The following is an 18,350-nucleotide window of genomic DNA, read 5'->3' as shown; positions in this document are numbered from 1 at the left end:
AAAGAAAAAAGAAAGAAAGAAAGAAAGAAAGAAAGACGCGCGCGCGCTTGTGAAGCGTTGTGACTTATGAGATGCACACCAAATCACACAGCGGTGCATGAGTCGCTTTTTATTGGTTTACGTTGGACAGTATTTTGAAGGCGTGTTTTTCGAACAAAAAAAAAAAGCGCAGTTCAAAGCAATGCTCGGCCGTTGCCAATGGATAAAGTACGCTCATTCCCATCAGCCCAAAGCTTTAGTTGTTTGAGGTCCCCTCTAATAATGATAATGATATCTGGGGTTTAACTTTTAAGGTACCCTCGACCCCTTTCTCCCGAAAATTAGAAACGCCGCGAAGCGAGGACATGCGCGCTGCACATACCGACGTAGTAGACTGTGCAACAGCCATCACCACCACAACCACCATCATAATAGTAATCATAATATACATAATGAGACTTGACTTTAATGAAATTACAGTATTTAAATTACTTTTGGTTGTACTGCATAATGTAATGAATTCACACCAGTAATTTCAAGAACATTACTGATTACTTTCCCGATTACTAATGACTAAAATATAGCATGCCTTCTTCCTTTATGGCATAAAATAATTGACCAAGAAAAGGAAGGGAAAATAGCAAGGACAAGTTCATCTGAGTGCCAAACCTCGAGCGTCGGAAGTTGAACAAATGTCTCTGCGATTTCAATTAACAAGTGCTGTAAATAAAGTGCACATTAGTTAGTGTATGAACCATAAACTTTTACTAAAGTGATCTCAAAGTAATTTCATTACCTTTCAAAAGTGTTAGTAATGGAATGTAACTATCTTTGGCCAGCTGTAATTTGTACTGCAATTTCATTAAATTTAGAAGTTTTTATAAATGTAATTAGTAACCTATTTTAATTACTTTTTAGGAGTAATCTTGCCATCTGCAATCATAATGACCATCATCCCCATTCATGCCGCCTCCATCGTCCTGCCTTGTCTCGATCGTACTCCCAAACCCCTTCCCCATTGTGAGGTAGCAGCAAGCTATAGAGTCACTTGACTTAGACTGTCCTATCAAAATCCTCTCCCGTTGACGTTCCTACGCCTTTGCTATCTTCGCCCACTCCCGTTAAGCCACTTGGCGACAGGCGCTTACCTGTACAGATGAAAAAAGCTATCGACGTGAAAGGCAATGTTTGCCCCTGTCAACACGAAAACATAACCTAAACAGACGTCGTATCGAAAAGAGGACTTTCAGACGCTATACTGGAACGAGAAGGTAAAAAGAAAGAAAAATCATTGCAGTAAGTCTTGCGCAAACCTCAGGCAGCGATACGCCATCCTTCACGCCCCCACGAAATGCGCGCAATTCCCATGGCAGGCAGCGTTTTCTTTATACCTGCAGAGTGGACAGACTGGCGAAGGAATGGGGACCGCCTGTATGGACCGTGCTCGCGCGCGCGCGCGCGAGCGTGTTTGTTTGCGCGCTTTGGGGCAGTCGCGAAGAAGAGACGTTTGAATTGCAAATGAGCCTATCTCCTCTTAGCTCGTCGGGCGCGTCGAGACAGTGCCTGCTTCGAGCTCGAGTGGTGCGAAAGAGTGCAACGGCGTGTACCGGACGTTGCGATTCGCCGCTGCCACCGTATATGCAAGCACGGAAACGCGTGGCTCGGAAGGAAGCGCGCGGTTGCAACGCGATGTCGAAGTGTGAGGGGAAAGTGCGCCGCTCGCAACGAACGAAGCAGGCGACGGAACTATGCAGGAACAGGCCGTGAAAGATGGACTGTAGAGAACACGTTACGGTCTGCGCTTAGGCACTTTAAGGCGAAGTACAAGACGTGATTGGGGGAAAGCGAGCGTTTTACGTCAATTCCAAGCTCGCGGACTGCGTGAAAGAGCATGGCTATGAAGTTGTGTGAACGGCTTCTGTACTACAGGGCATCAACAGGCAACAAGGGCCATTCGTATATCTCTTTCAGGGATTTATAGAGACGACGAGGGGAGCGCACGGTAAAGCTGTATTAGTGGAATGCGATTTCTTCACTATAAGAATGGTCTCTGCAGTTGCGCGAAGAGCAGGCCCGCGATGAAACACCAAACAAGGAGAAAAAAAAAAGTAGCTTCGTGCTGGTGGTGCCAAGATTGAAAGAAGAGCGGAGGTGGGCGGCATTCCTCAGCCAACCAGCCAAGGCTAGTCTAGAGATAGCCAGCTAAGCCTAGATATCGCCACATGAGCGTGGAGAGGGGCAGTTAAGCCTGGGAAAGCCAAGTTGAGCCTATTAAAACTAAGTTGAGGCTCTCTCTCTTTCTTTTTCTCTTTCTTTCTTTCTATTTCTCTCTATCTTTTTTCTCGGTCTCTCGCCCATAGCAGCGCAATCATATGGTTCCCATAAATGCTTGTTCTGGTAGCGTGCCTGGATAGACGAGAAGTTACGACGCTCGCCTTTCAACCGTGGGCACCGGGATTCGAATCCCGCCTCGCCAAGAAAGTTTAATTCGTTTTATTTATTTATTCTCCTTCTCCTCTCCACTTCTCTCCTCCAACGCGTTGCTAGGCGACGCATGGTGACGTCATCGTTCGACGGAGTTTTTGCCAAAGCCAATGGACCAGGCTCGAGCTTAAACAGCTGTCTAAAGGTGGATGAGCAGCGGAGCTGACGGTCGCACTCCCGCCTCTGCTCATAGTCGGCGTATTTTGTAAGCGCCCTGCTCCTCGGGCGTTCTCGCAACGAGTGGTCGACCCATACTTGCCAAGTATGACCGCGTCAACGCAGCGCCTAGACTCGACGGACGCGGCGAAATACGTACGAAAGGCGTACCGCTCCACTTAAGTTTTCTGCACAGCCTCCGGGATCTGCCCACCGGTTGCACCGACTCCGGGATCGGCCCACATTTGACCGATCGACGATGCCAGTTGATGATGTCCTCGTGTGACGTCATGTAGTGACATCATCGCTTCCTCGGATGAGGTCACATAGTTTTCTTCTATTCGTGGTCGGGTGCGGACGGACGCAAGTGTTCCATTTACGGACCCATTGTAGAACGCACGGGCGACGCTGCTCTTAACAGGTCGCCGTGAACTCATTCATTTTGACACCTTCTATACTAGGGTCACGGTGAGCGTATAAAAGCGTGAACGGCCAATGCACAGGACGCCTTCGCGGCGGAAACAAAGAAACCCACATCAATTGTTTCAGTGTGTCCCCTTCTTCGTCCGCGTTAGTGGCGCTGTTAGTCGCGATAAGATGTTTTGTTTTTCGAGCTGCAAATGGTAGAATGCTCCCCTGGACGTCGTAATACTTAGGCTGTTAGACATACTGACCGCGTATTTTCTTTGAAAGGAGTTTATTAAGTCAGCGCCCGGGTGTGTCGCTTTTTCGTAATGTTCAACGGCCGACTTTACATCGGCCCGCCAACAGGCCATGACAGCCTGCTCAGATCTACAGTGTTAATCAGGCCAGTAACCTTTATTTTTGACGATCGAGCACACGCATGTAGAGTGGAGAGGCTGGGTACCCATTGGTTCAACAGTCACGTGTTTTCTTTCATTCTTTGTTTGCGTCAACGTTTTTGATGCATTTTTGTGTTGGTCTATGTTATCCCTCTCAGATTCTCCTCCTCCTCCTCCTCCTCCTCATCATCATCTAACTCTAATGCCTTTGAGGCAGAAATATGCGCGTGTGAACTTAAAAAAAAAGAAAGCATTAGGTAACATAAACCGGCACTTGAAGAGGTCTCTGTCGTACATCGTTTTTTGCAACGGAATTCTCGTCTCCGATGAACACTTCCCCCAGGAAAAACAGAAGCAATGGGTTTCCATTAATGGAGACGGCGGCAGAGACAGCCGCTGCCGTGGACCGGCGGAGCCCGTATAGACTTGCTCTGTCGCGCATTATCGGAGCCATGCAAAGTGCATGACCAGCGCGGCCTGCAGGCGTGGGCGTCTGAACATTTCCCCTTGCGCGTCCGGCAGGAAAAGAAAAGATAAAGCAGAGAAAAGCCGAGTTGAAGCAGAGCAGGATTTTGGCGTACGGAGCGCGGTTGTGTGCGCTGCGGATGTCATCCGCAAGAGAAGCGTGGGCGAACGAGATGAAAATGAAGGCAACGGCGTACTCTCGGGTAATTCGAAGCGTTTCCTGGCAGAAGTTCTCTAGTCAGGTAGTGCCGTTGGTTAAGCGTTCTGCCGGTGCCTCTACGGGTGTCCTTCCCTTGACGTTTTACTTTATTTCATCGCCGAAGGAAATCGCAAGAAAAAAAAAAACGCTATGAGAAAGCGATCGAGTTAAATACGAACGTTGGTTCATCAGAGTAATGGCGAGGGCCACATTACTTCTGTAGAAGTTCTTAGCTTTTCTTTACACTGCGAAGATTTCAAAATAGCTTTTGTTCATTGACATTGTGTTTCGGGGCGAACGGATGCGTTAGGAATGAAAATAGAGGCTGTTCTTTAATTTTCTCGTACTGCTGGCTCAAGCGAGATTCCCCGTTAAGTGATTTCTTATGACACTAAGGAAGGAAAGAATAGGAGTATAACCCGTATTGACTTTTGTATCTCTAGATATAGTTGTCTCCCCTTTAGTATAAGTTACATAGGGTCCTGTGTAAGAAGAAATACTTCTACCGGTCTTTTTTTCGTTTGTGCCCGAAAGCGAGATGTCCATCCAACAGCGTGAACCGTTCCCGCTTCACGATCAGCCGTCGTGCTTGCCTTTTTTCAAGTTTTATAAGACGTGCACTTCATCTCGTGTACTTATAGTTCAAAGCTACGTTCACCTTCAAGTTTCAGTCTGCTACCAAAAACGATGTCCAGTTGCCGAGTCAGCTTAGATGTGAACATAGGTGGCACTATTTCAGCGGTCTGCACGTGCCTATCCAAAAACGGACGTGAAAGCCAAGGAAGGTCTAACCCGTTTCTTTCTTTCTTTCTTTCTTTCTTTCTTTCTTTCTTTCTTTCTTTCTTTCTTTCTTTCTTTCTTCTTTCTTTCTTTCTTTCTTTCTTTCTTTCTCTTTCTTTCTTTCTTTCTTTCTTTCTTTCTTTCTTTCTTTCTTTCTTTCTTTCTTTCTTTCTTTCTTTCTTTCTTTCTTTCTTTCTTTCTTTCTTTCTTTCTTTTACACTCCATCTAGATTTCATTTCAGGACTAGTAAAAGCGTTCCGAAGAAAATACTTATTACGTTGATACGCTCTCAATGACATTTATAATATAGAGGCCGTGGGCCACATTCGTCAGTTGCTTTGGTACGAGAGCATATTGCAGTATACATTGAAGTAAAGAGGTGACACTAATAAGACATGAAGCAGGAAGGCACAGCGGCGTAGAAGGAAGCCGCTCGACATGAATGCCACGACTGGTTTAGTGCAAGCTCATGACTTCACTCACCTTAGAAGCTTCTACGGCAGCATAGACCGCACATTAAAATTAGAGTGACCAGTGCTCTATCACAAAGTAAGGCTTAATGCAATACACAAAGAATGTGACAAAAAAGCTGGTATAGCAGTTGAGTGACCGAATAGTCGTTTTATCGTGACGAGAGATCTGGCTCTTTGCCGCCAACGTGGGTCTAAACTAAACCTATGTGGAACTGCGAGGAGCATAATACGTACCTTGTGTGACAGGCCTCACGTTGCTGGCGAAAGCGACGAGGTGCCAAGAAGTGTTGTTCTTGGCGATGCATTAGGACCCGTGCAGCATTAATAAGGACTAACTTGAATTAAGAGCTTTCAAATGTAAAATGTACGCCGAGACAATACTAGAGAGAAGGCAGAATGACCAGTAGTGATGAGACATTGCTCTTTATTTATTGTTTGAAAAGCGGATCTGAGAACTGTCTCAGCTGACAGCTTTTTATCTTACGTGAGAAGATAAAAGGGCCGTGATAAAAGGAACTGTCATTCTAAATACATAAAAAAACAGAAATCTGAGCAGGGACGTTTATTCATTTATACGCTTGTTAGTACATCTCAAAACCATAAAAATAAATCCGTATCGCCCGATTTAGCACGACCAGGTTTATCGTCAGCTTCGTTATACGTCCGCATGGTCTAGTTCCGCAAGGCGCTATCACTTTTCACTGCGAACCAAGCGCTCTAAACCCCAGCCTATGTCGAGAGCTCTACGCCACGGTATTAGAGCCTCGACTCTGGAGCGTGGGCGACCGCATCACGCCATCGCTTCTTGCGCAAGAGCACAGCCCGTCGCATGGGCCGTGAACGGTGAAACGCTGAAAACGGAGACGCCCGGGCCGCGAGCTTCGTTTCGAAGCCTACCGCGTCGACGCCGTTAGCGAGAGAGCGAGGTGGGACTTCAACGGGAACTCTCGCCGTTTGAAGCAACGTCGCGATCGTCTTTCGCCCAGGCTGGGGAGAACGTCTCGCAATGGTTCGTTTTTTTTTCTTACATTCCTTATTCTTTGCTTCTTATTCTTTCTGTTCGCTGCTCGATTCGATGTCTCGATGGCGTGGAAACCAGTGCTCAGGGCTTGCGGGGGATCCTGGGGTTACTTACCCAAGACGGGAGGGAGGGGTTTTTGGGGACGGAGTGAAGAGGGCTCTTCAACCGGTGCCGTGCGTCTCAGCGACCTGCGTACACCTTCGATCCGGGAAAGCGGTACCAGCAATTAGGACTCGTACCGAGACGACATGTCAGTGGCGTGGTACGCGTGCGTGCAGCTACTTCTTTGGAAGAAGCGGACATGACGGAAAGGAGAGAGAGAAAGACAATGAGAAGGAGAGGAGGCTCCTACGGCCTGACTGCGGGCGTGCACTGACCGGGCCGCCACAATGTTTGCGTGATCCCGGCTGCAAAGACGGGATCGTTGTGGTAGCCGCTGCGCTTGTCACGGGGTCACATTGTGCGCCCGATGTCCGACGGCGAAAGCTCTTGCGTTAAAGAGAAACCAAAGAGACACATTGAATGAGTTTCATTTAAAAAGTATCATTGAAAAACCATATTTAACATTTTAGGCCGTTTTGAAATGGTGAATGTTTGCGAAACTCGCGAAGTTCAGTCTTTGGCTCCTTTAGAATGTAGTGAACGCCAATGTAATATATCATGTTGCAACAGCTATAGTAGGCGGGATCAGAATTCATGACGTCTCGGTGAGCGAGCTGATGCAAGAGCTTGTAAATGTTTTGACGGTCATGATACCGCACTGAAGGTTATGATACCGCGACCGAGTTTACTTGAGGAGAAGAAAAACCCCATTTCAATGACCGTCATAGTCGAGGGGTCCTCTGTTTAGGAGACCCTTAGGAGGCCCCTAAACCACCTGCGATATTTTAAGGCGAAAACGTTAGATACCTTACAAACGCGAGATTTGACCGTCGGTGTTGGCGTTGGGGACGAGTGACGCAAAAAATCACCTGAGGACGTCATCATATGACGTCACGATGACATCACAGATCGGGAAGATTTGTGACATCATTATGATGTCATCACAAGGTGGCTTGATCATGGAGGCAATACAAAACCAGGTGAGGTGCCTCCGTTCTTGAGAGCAGTGCAAAACCACTTCAGGTGCAGAAAGCTTACGAAGGGTGGCGGGGCATCATTATTACATCGACTGAGTAGAACAAGAAGGCTTTCGCCTTCAAGTCGTCTTAAGTGAATGTATAAGGGACTCTGAATTTTTGTAAACATTTCGAGCAAACACGCACGTCGAGTTTGGAATGCTGTCCCGACCAACAATGCCAAAAGCGCCAGCGCTACGTGCCGAGGACGCGCGACAAAATCAAGGAACAATCGCGTGCTCTTCTCCGGACCTTTCCGGTACCACCGGCGCTTGTCGGGACGTCACCGGGGTGCGTCTGGTGATGTCGCCAGGAGCAGGCGCGTTCGACTGGTCAAACCAAAAGGTGTTTGTCTCTCCTAGCAGGCACGCAGGCTTCCTGCTCGTCCTCGTGGTTTTCGGCGCAAGACAAAGAGGTGCACCCGACAAGGAAGAGAGACCATGGAGCCGACGAACGGAGCGTTGCGAAGGAAAGAGCGAAACGACCAGGCGCCGCGTTTCGATCATCGAATGCGCGTAACTTCGCTATTACGGCACCATTTCGAAGAATCCTCACATATTTTATGTCAGTATACCCTCAGTACAGCTCTGAGAGACAGTCCCTCTCAGCAGTGTTTGCTCGCCTCGACGACCAGCCGCTGTCTGAGCAGTCGATCTTGGAATGTCGGAAAGATCGAGCTTCATGCCAGAAATTAACGAAGGCGCTGATGAAGTTTCTGCGAGCGACCCGCCTCGTTGAACGATTGTGACACTCCTGCGTGCGTGTGTGTGTGATCGTGCTTCCCCCCTTCCCTCTCCCATTCCTCTCTTTCTTACTTTTCTGTCTCCCCTTACCCCTTTCCCAGTGCAGGGTAGCAAACCAGATATGTTTTCTGGTTAACCTACCTGCCTTTCCGCATTACATTTCTTTCTTGCCTGCGTCTTCGTTGCATACTTGCTCACAACTGCAATACCACCGCCAAATTTCGACCTCTGGTTGGTTTAGGGGCTTTTTAAGTTTCTCGTGCAGTCAAGCAGAGAGTTCTAAACCAAGACAAAACGCTAATCGGATTGAGCCCTCAGCGTATAGGCACCCGCCTGACAGTGTCCGCTATTCCTCGCAATACCCGCAGTGGTGGTCTTGTGGTTATGGTGCTCAAGTGCTGACCTGAAGGTCGTGGCATCAAATCCCGGTCTCGGCGACCGCATGTCGATGGAGGCAGAATGCTAGGGGCCCGCGTGCTTAGAGTTAGGCGCACATTAAAGAGCCCCAGGTGGTCGAAATTTCCGGAGCCCTACACTACAGCCTGTTTCACAATCATATCGTGGTTTTGGGACGTAAAACGCCCGCAATTATTATTATATCATTCCTCGCGTTGTGCGCGAGGCATAGAGTTGATAATATTCCGCGGATGTAACAAAGGCAAGGATTCACATCGTCATGGCTCGGTCATGACACAGCGAGGCAGAAAGGGGGGGGGGACGGTTGAAGAACAGGGTAGGGCGAGAGGTGTTTACGGCCGCAAATGTGCCCTGTCAGAAGGATGGACGCAGGCTTTACGTAAACCTTCGACACGACGAGTGGACCATGGCACTCGACCGTAACAATAAGCTTTCGAAGACGTGCAGTTGTTGCGCAATTAGGTGTGCTTCCTTTATTTTCTTTCTTTTTTGTTAGTTTCTTGTTTCTCTTCTGCAAATCTTGCTCCTCGCGGCAGTCATGTTGTTTTCCCATACGTTGCCCTTGGACGAGAATGCCGGCGCACGGAAGAAAAATAATACTAGTGGCGAAACTCGCCCCTAGAAGGATGCGTAACAACGGTAGAAGAATAGCTGGAAGGGAACGAGACCGTGTGGAAGGCGGTGTGGATCACGAATATAGAACGACTCCGGCCGGCTGCATAACGTTCGGACCAGCAGTTCTGACGTAAATAGAAGAGAGGTGAAGCAAGGCCACCTACTCGTTCCGCGCTGTAACGCTGTTATATGATATCGTTACCGTTTGCAAGCCTCCTTGGAAGAATTCAGAACTCTCTTTCATAGAGGTTCACACAGCACGTCGAAGGTTAGAAGTGAAGAAATGATTACTTGTGTTATCTCTTTTCTTTTTCTTCTCCTCTTATCGCCCTTTCTTTCCTTTTTCCCAACACAACGTAGCAAACCGGACGCATTTCTGACTTTCCTCTCACACTGTCTTGGTGCCTCCTTTGCCAAATCACTATGCAGATACCAAAAGTTCAAATCAGTTAAAGCGTTCACTGTACGTAGCACTAATCACGAGCCTGGTGTCGGGATACGCTTGTCATTGTCATGACTTAGAATATGTGCACGTACGCTTTCAGTAACAGGTGCCATCCTGTGAAACGAAGGAAACGGTAAGAAGCGGGCTTTGCCGCATTAAGGATCTTGCTGGGGAGAAGCGCGCTTTCCGGGACGCTCCTTTGTCTAGCTACGCACGCACGCAGGGACACCTTTTGAGCTACATTGTAAATAAACCGGCGTGTAGTCGCATGTGAACAAAGTGCCTCAGAAATCGGAACTGCGGTTCTTCGCCATTCCTTCAACTTTTCCGCTCACGTTGATATTGTCCCGTGGTAAATTGCACTTCGCCTCCCAACCGGTCCCTTCCTTCCTTTTTCATGTCTGTTTGGATAACTTATTACGTTTATTTGATACTTATACTTGATTCTACTTGCATAACTTCGTTGCACCGAGCTCAAGAAAACGCTCCTTAAATTTCGAAGGCGGCGAACACACTGTTGGCGCTTATTCACGACAGCTTAGATGAAGGAAGCACGAGGCGTGCAAAAGCACCATGGTTTCTTCACGCTACTTGAAATTTCTAGAAGCTTTGACACACGACAAATCACGTGTCACGAGGTAAGGAGAAAAAAAAAGAAATAAAAGAAAGCGCGCGCGGCTTTCATACCTTCTGACGAAAGACTCGTGTTTGAAGCGGCAGGACCGCTTCGTTTTGTCCTTTTGTGGGCCGCACGCGCCCTCGCCTCTATGGATGCACGTCGTCTATGAGTCGCGGTAAATGGGCCAGAGGCCGTTGAAGGGCACGCCATTCAGCCGAGGCATTTTCTCGCTCAAGGTAGGGACTCTTGATAAACAGGGCACGAGTCGGTATAGGGCCAAATGGGCGAGGAACGCCCTCCGTGCAGTGAATGCTGATTCACCTTCAACTGGCGAAAGAGCGAGTGGAAGAAGAAACGCCCGCGACGATGTGTCGTGCATGTGGGCCGCATGCAGAGCTACAGCGGCGGGAGTACGAACCCTTGCACCTCTTGCAAAGCAAATTGAGCCGCTCCCTACCTGTACGCCACTATACAGCGGTCGCACCAATGCCCAGGCTGCGAAAGTGGGCTGACATTAGTGTCGAATTAGTCGCGGGTAATTTTCTTCTTGAGCAGGGCGCGCTCTCCGTTTGACTTTGCGCCGTATACAGCGACACAATGAAGCCATCAAAAATACAGGACTGATTGATTACATAATCAGAGCCGGTGCGCTAAGAAGATATGCGCCCAATGAATATATTCAGTTCACTGCCATCATATTCTGTGGGCATCAAAACGAAAAGAAATGGAGGGGAAACTTATTTTGACAGAGGCAGAGAGTTGGGCCTAAACTGGACCTCTAGTATTTGCGCTCGAAAAAAATAATAATGAGTACTACGTGAAGCGCGGAGTTGACGGGCCGGTTGGTTTGACAGAGAAAGCGACGCTGCACAGACAGGGGCCCGTCGTCTATAAAAGAGTTCTTACACTATGTAATTGTTCGAAAGAGAAAATTTCAGCCTATGGCGATGCTAGACATATAATTACCGAAGGCGGCCAGCGAATGGCAAAGTGTGCTTACGAAGGAAAAGCTTTGCGAGTTTGGTACAAAAACACAAGAATCGTTAAACGAGCGCTGTGGCACAACTTATGCGTTGCTTGCGTCCTAGTCTTTTCTGCACCGTATGCTGCCTTCGCGAAGGAAGTATAGGAAAGGCGGAATGACGTTGAAGACAGATGAAAGGCGTAAATGTAATTAACACTTGATTTCATTCAATCCAGAGAACAGGCATGCTTTCAGAAAGGGGTTATCTAAAACGAATAGCATCAATCCCAACAATCAGGTCAGTGACAAATCAATAAAATTCAACCAACCTCTATATAGGGCTTTAATATAGCACAAAAACATTGTATTAAGGGGAGATACCAGCAGTCAGGAAGCACTGCATTGTCACAGAGTGTAGAAAGCATTTTTTTTTAAAAGCTACGTAATGTTATGTTGTGCCTTGGCATAAAAACAACCATACGTGTTAAACACAGAAATATACGTGATTGCGTTGGCAAATACACAGGTAGACTCTGAACCTATTTAATCTTAATTCTCTGCCATAAAAGCGTAAAATAAGGATAATGAAATCAGTCTATAAATACAATCTCTCCACTGCTATTTGGTGCACGCTGCGAAGTATTCAAGATATTGCGCTAGGAAGGACATGGAGGGTAGATCAAGGGCGGATATCACAGAAGTCTATTGTTTGCAGATAGCTTTGCACTGTTTAGCAATGATGGGGACGACTTGCCCCAAAATGATTCACTTTCCATTAAAGTGAAATGTTGCGGCCAAGTAAAGAAGGAAATAACATCGACTTGAAAGGTGAGAAGAAAAAAATCACGGTTGCCTCTTCTTCAATGCAGAGTGAATGACTCAGCTTGATAAATGAACTAACACATACGACCTTTGTCAAAAAGAAGTAGACGAAAAAGTAGAGTAGCCCGAACCGATATCTTAATTCTTTTTCTTTTGTATCGAAAAACATACACGCGCCCACTCTGTTGACTGATCGACGAATCGAGCGATCCGACTGTACGGTCCGGAGTCTGCATGGCAGTTCCGGTAGCTTAGCAACTGACGTGATTAACGAGGCCGCGAAGGTTAGCCCTTCATCGAATACTTGGCTAGTTAAAGCATCACAGAAGCTAACTGACCGCTGACTAGAAGACCCGGCCCGCTCTCTGCACGCGCATCTTGCTGTAAAAACGAACATGCCGCAGACGAACGAAGAATCTTTTATCTTCGTTCCACTGAATAATGTATGCCCGCTTCAATATTTCCATCAAAAGCGGAACGCATTGGAGCCTTCCGGTCTAGACAGTTTGCTTTGGTGCTGGCATTGTCGCATAGCCCTTTCCTGCTTGAACTATCATCGACGTTTTTACAAACACAAACCGATCGAACGACGCCGAAAACGCCTCCTCGTATTCGTCTCCGCTAGCGTTCGATATACTGACGTTTCGATTTGCAAATCCCCTTTCTCTCTCCCAGCCCTCCAAACCTGCTATTAAGTTATCGCGCGCAAATCCGGATAACGCACCACTCACCCCCAGCATTTTTTTTTTACTTTCTTGATCACTGTGCGCATGGTGTATATATACAGGCAGTTTACTCTCTTGCCCCCTCGAGTGTGCCACCAGTCGCCCCCTCCTCGACGCCTCCCCCTCATTTTGCGCGCGGCTGAATTTCCTAATTGCGGCGGTAAACGCTTATCGACCCGCCCATTGATTTACCTCGTCGATCCAGCAGCAGCCGTTACGCCGTCTCGGATTGAAACTGCTTGCTTCTCCTACACTCCACACTTCATCGCCACTGGTCAGCACCTCATTGCCGCTACTCCTCCTCCCTCTCTTGCTTAACCTCCTCGCCTTCCCCGCGGGTCTACAAGAAGGGAGAGGAGTAGAACACGGAAAAGGTTTCCCCGAAATTGACATTCTATTAAACTGAAGTGCAATTATTCGCTTTACAGTGGCAATGATTACTTTTTCTTTGGTGCAGTGCGGTGAAACATCAAAGCAGCAAAATTCAGCCAGCTCCACGCCGTAAAAACCGTCGCGTAGCGAAGCTGTAATGATGAGGATGATGACGACGACTTTCGGTACGAAAAAGTCATCATCCTACCCCCTCTGGTTACGTGACCTGCGTGACGCCACCGCCGCCTACTACTACTACTACTACTACTACTACTACTACTACTACTACTACTACTACTACTACTACTACTACTACTACTACTACTACTACTACTACTACTACTACTACTACCCGCCGCGGTGGTGCAGTGGTTATAGTGCTCGACTGCTGACCCACAGGTCGCGGGATCGAATCCCGGCCGCGGCGGCCGCATTTTCGAGGGGGGCGAAAATGCTTGAGGCCTGTGTACTTAGATTTAGGTGCACGTTAAAGAACCCCAGGGGGTAGAAATTTCTGGAGACCTCCACTACGGCATCTCTCATAATCATATCGTGGTTTTGGGACGTTAAACCCCAACAATTATTACTACTGCTACGCTTTCGGTTTCTTTAGAAGCCGCGGGGCTCGGTAAGACCTCATATTGAACAATGCTCGTCTTATTATGCTTAATGGACTAATAGTATATAATTCTCATCGTCCATTTCGAAGTTTGGCTGAGACGGCTGCATCTCTTTTCACTGAGCGGCGGTTGCGAAGACTATTTTTAGGTGTCCTCGCTTCTAACCAATTAGTGCTTTCCTGAGACACAGTGCTTATACGTGGACTTTCGCAACGTCGTTAAGAAGTCCACGCAGCGCAAGCCAATGCCATAAAGGCATTTTGTACAAGCTAATATCTAAGTCGCAATCGCGGGAAGCCAATCTTCGGCGAAAGAAGTCACCCTCACCGTCAGCTGTAGCCTCAATTCCGCTACACTAAACGCATTCCTTCTTCATTTTCCGTTGTCTTTCTCTGATGGCAGCGAGGCGAGTGCGCGAAACAGAGAACGGGGGCCTCTTCAGCCAACGCCACCGAGACTGTCTAGGCGGTGTTGCTTCAGCCCATCGCATCAAGATGCGGCGCCTTCGATAAGTAATATTAACTGCTCTATCGGTAGCTATACTCAACAAGATTGGAATGAGGAGGTTACGAGAAGCAAACCTGAGAGGTTGGACGCACTTGTAGCGAAACTCCGACGGGTGATGCAATTTATCCGGCTCGATCGCGCGCGCGTCTCGGCTCATCGCGAGGCTCGAAAGTCGACGACGACGCTATAAATAGGAGCATGCGCGATCATGGCACGGGTAGCCGACATGCAGTAATCGCTTAACGACTACGCAAACACAACGCCATTTCTTCCGCCACTCCGCGGCTCGCATGCGGGACAGGAGACGGTGTTGTGCGGGCGTACAGAGAAGTAAGCATTGGGGCGCGAGGCGGCTGGGAAATGAACGCAATCATTACAGCTCTCCACCGAGGCAGAGCCGTTACTTGCAAGATTGTTTGTAGCAGCGAGGCGTGACGTTTAGGAAAAAAAAGTAGGCTCGCTGAGATAGCGATGGTAAAAAAAAAATAGAAAATTGATCAGGTTGCTGGGAGCGAGTTCCAAGAAGAAGCATGAAGCGTCTGGCACGGAGAAGCGGAACGGCCGCGGCACTTAGGACGCCGTCAGCGACACCTGTCGGCAGGCACCGGGAGGCCGCGCTAATGCGCAATTAACAGTCGCCTAATTAACACGTGCACGAGGTGGCAAAGCCACCTTCGCCAAAGCTGCCACAACCTTCTCCCTGTCGTTCGGGATGCGCGTTGTTTTTTCGCGTTCGAGCGTGTCGCGTACGCCATCGGCTTGCGGTGGTCTTGGGGTGTTTCTTTCTTTTTCGTTACCGCTAATCGCGGTGCGTCACTGTCGCAAGCACGCACGTTAGCCTCCCTCGTGTTAACGTTTTGATGAAGTCTTACGGTGTAACTAGCACTGATATAGGATATCCCGCGCGAAATCCTGCGCCTGACGCGAGCTTCGGAGGCGTCCAACGTCGATGTCATGAGCTCAGCGTGCCCATGTAGAGTTTGCGATGTATCGAAAGGGGCTTCATGTAGGCGGAAATTCACTGACGATGTCAAGCATCGTTTGTCGGTTCAAGTTGTTCTACAGTGCGCGCAGCACCGCGCGCGCTTCCTGCGGTGGTTATACAAATTTCCCTCCGTATAGAAGCGATTGCAGTATGTGTGAGCCCAGTATATCAAAAGCGAACGTCTATGAAGCAAAGATCCTAACTGCTTTCGAGTTCACAGACTATCACTGTTTACACATTTCGTCTTGCGTGTACTAAATAGACCTGCATGTGCTGTAACGGGTGGTATACATATATTGGACCCGCGCATGCGTAGGAAGGATAATAGAAAAGAGGGAGTCGGTGCGCGCACCCTCGCAGTTATACCAGGCCCATAGCCAGGAATTTTTTTCGGGGGGGGGGGGGCACTTGCTGAAAGCCGTGACTGTTTGAGAAAAACGCCTATTTTCATTATTTATTTTCGGTAAAAGACCATGTATCATAAAAATTTCGGGGGGGGGGGGGGGGCGCCCCCCCCCCCCCTGGCTACGGGCCTGGCCCATACATTACAGTTGGTTTTAAGAGGAGCATTAACGCTTTGCAGTGCCCTTGCGCGCGTAGACTACGTTTCTACGACCGAGTTTCCGAGCGCTCTCGAAAATGGTTTGTCGTCTAAGAGGCTGACAGTACTCTCACCCGCACACCTACACACCCAAGCATCAACCACGTAGGTGTGGGTGTGTGGGTGTGTGAATGTGTCGTGTGGTTGCGCTCTAATTAAGTTTTGGAAATGATCTACCAACTAGCCCAACAACAAGTTCTTTTAGAGTACTCTCAGATGCAAAGGATGTACATTGGCGTAGAATGTAGTCTACGCTCTAAAAAAAAAAGTATGTGAAACCCTTTTCGTCGAGTCCTGGCTTGCCACGTATATGACTCTCTTTAAAGATGCACATTAACTCCCTTTTGCGTCCCACGTCTCTCCGAAGAGAGTATATAATGATCTCCAAAGAGGGTTCACGTGTCTCTTTAAGGAGAGTCGTATCGCGACAAGTCACGACTCGCGAAGAAGAGTCAAAGCCCTCATTTATTATTTTTTTTCTTAGAATGTAGTATAATCACCTCAAAGCCGTTGAGCAAGTCCTGGCAGACTCAAGAAGTGGGTAGGGTCGACGCGCATATAGTTACCAAGAACTGATAAAAACGGCGAATCGGTGTCGAATTTGAAAGAATCCCTTCGGCGCGTCCTTAATAATGCATAGAGGGCAAAGGTTTGATCGCATATCACGCTCGCCTGCAATCCGATAAACCTATGTCGGACGACCATCTCTTCGTGTTCTGATATTACAATCTCACTACCCAGCGCCAGCGAGCATGGAGAATCGCTAGGAGCCCACGCAGATGTCAGTCCACTTGCGTGGGCACGAAGGCAACGAAGGGGCCCGTAAGACTCGTATGTATTATAAATGCCGACGGTGTGTTACGTCGGTCGGCATGCGTCCGTCTGAATAGGGGCGCGTAGCTTCTATACGCTGCGCTCGCGACTTGTAAGAGTGTTATGAGACCAACTTGGAGCGAAGCCACGACTGCGGGCTGAGAATGTCCGCCACCGGGCCCTTTGAAGATGCCTTATAATGGGCTGTCAGGTAGCGACAGGGTTTTGTGCGTCTGCGTTATTTTTAGCTCCGAAGACGACATGAAAGAAAGAATACACGGGACATGTCCAAGAAACTAGAGTGTCCGCAAAAGACAGCACGGGCAGCAAAATCTCGCGGAGGCAGAGTTATTGCGAGTGCATTCGCGCTGAAAGAGAAGGTAGGGAAGAGATTCGAAGCTCTGGTGTACTTAATTATTCTCCGTTGCGCCAGGAAATAACAGAGTAGGCACAGAGCACACCAGAGCGATGGGATTCGTTCCTATGTGAAGTTGCAGGTATGGGAGAGAGAAAAGAAAAATGGAATCACGTTATTTTTTAAAATATTGATGACTTAGAAACACGCGGGCTCACGTTACTGTACAAAAGCAATTTATACAGTAACGTGAACAAAAAGAAATTAGGCAGCTTCGCACTAGTTTTGCCGAGCCTGAAGCAAGTGCGGAGCTGGGCGGCTTTCTTTGATTCTCTTTAGTTTTCTCTTTCTTTCTTCCGCTCTTTCTTTCTTTATCTCTCTTTTCGTTTTTCTTTGTTAGACACAATATTAATGAGAACTAACAGACAATAATGCCAAGGAAAGTATAGGGCATGTTATTTGTAATATTTGGGATATAAATGTGAAGAAAGTAAAGTGGACGAAAAGATAACTTGCCGCCGGCAGGGACCGAACCTGCGACCTTCGAATAATGCGTCCGATGCTCTACCACTGAGCTACGGCGGCGGTCATCCCTCCGTCCGCTTTATAGGGTATGTATGTGCTTTTAAACCTATAGTCGGGTACAACTTTAGAAAAAAGGAGAGGCCCCGCCCATATGACCGAAGCGCGGCAGCCGATTGCCTCCGCGGCAAAGAAATAGTCCCGCTTTAAAAAAATTGTGGTTCTAAATCGCGTAATTCCCGGTACGTATAATACTTTCGTACCTTGATGACTGGTTTGATAGAGCTGTCGTGATGGGAATGCAACAGCACATGCCGGATCGCGGGAGAAAAATAACCCCGTGCCTTCTACAACGCTGCGCGTCGTCTGCTCTCTAATTTCGTTGCAAGGGACAAAAGTAGAAAGGGCAGCGCTGCATGGTTTTTGCGCTCGTTTACATGTACACGGATAATTTACTACTCGTTTCCCGAGCCTAAAATTAATCAGTTGCTGTTTAACAAATACTTAAAGGCACAATGCACTTATCGAAACCATTACAAACCTGGGGCGAGAAGACGACCGAGGCAGGAAAGGTAAAAGAAAGCTTCGTTCATCGTTTTAAATAAATACATGGATGCTTGTCTCCTGGTTTTAAATAGCAAAATATTTCTGCTTTTTTTAGTTTTATGCTTTCACAAACTTATTTTCAAGAATGTGATGCATCTTATTTTCTTTTTCTTTCACGTTTTTTTTTTCTTTTTGCAAACC

The 18,350-nt window shown here is 47.9% G+C and overlaps 1 non-coding gene across 1 annotated transcript; it reads right to left on the bottom strand.

Annotated features, from left to right (window-relative positions):
* Nucleotides 1–17,594: 17,594 nt before the first annotated feature.
* On the bottom strand, nucleotides 17,595–17,666 carry Trnam-cau (transfer RNA methionine (anticodon CAU)). The gene has a single exon. It is a non-coding gene; the product is annotated as a tRNA-Met (tRNA).
* Nucleotides 17,667–18,350: the final 684 nt, after the last annotated feature.

This window comes from Rhipicephalus sanguineus, chromosome 3 (assembly GCF_013339695.2).
Source record: "Rhipicephalus sanguineus isolate Rsan-2018 chromosome 3, BIME_Rsan_1.4, whole genome shotgun sequence".
Lineage (NCBI taxonomy): Eukaryota > Metazoa > Arthropoda > Arachnida > Ixodida > Ixodidae > Rhipicephalus > Rhipicephalus sanguineus.
The sequence above is the reverse complement of the archived record's forward strand: the minus strand, read 5'-3'. Positions and strand labels throughout refer to the sequence as shown.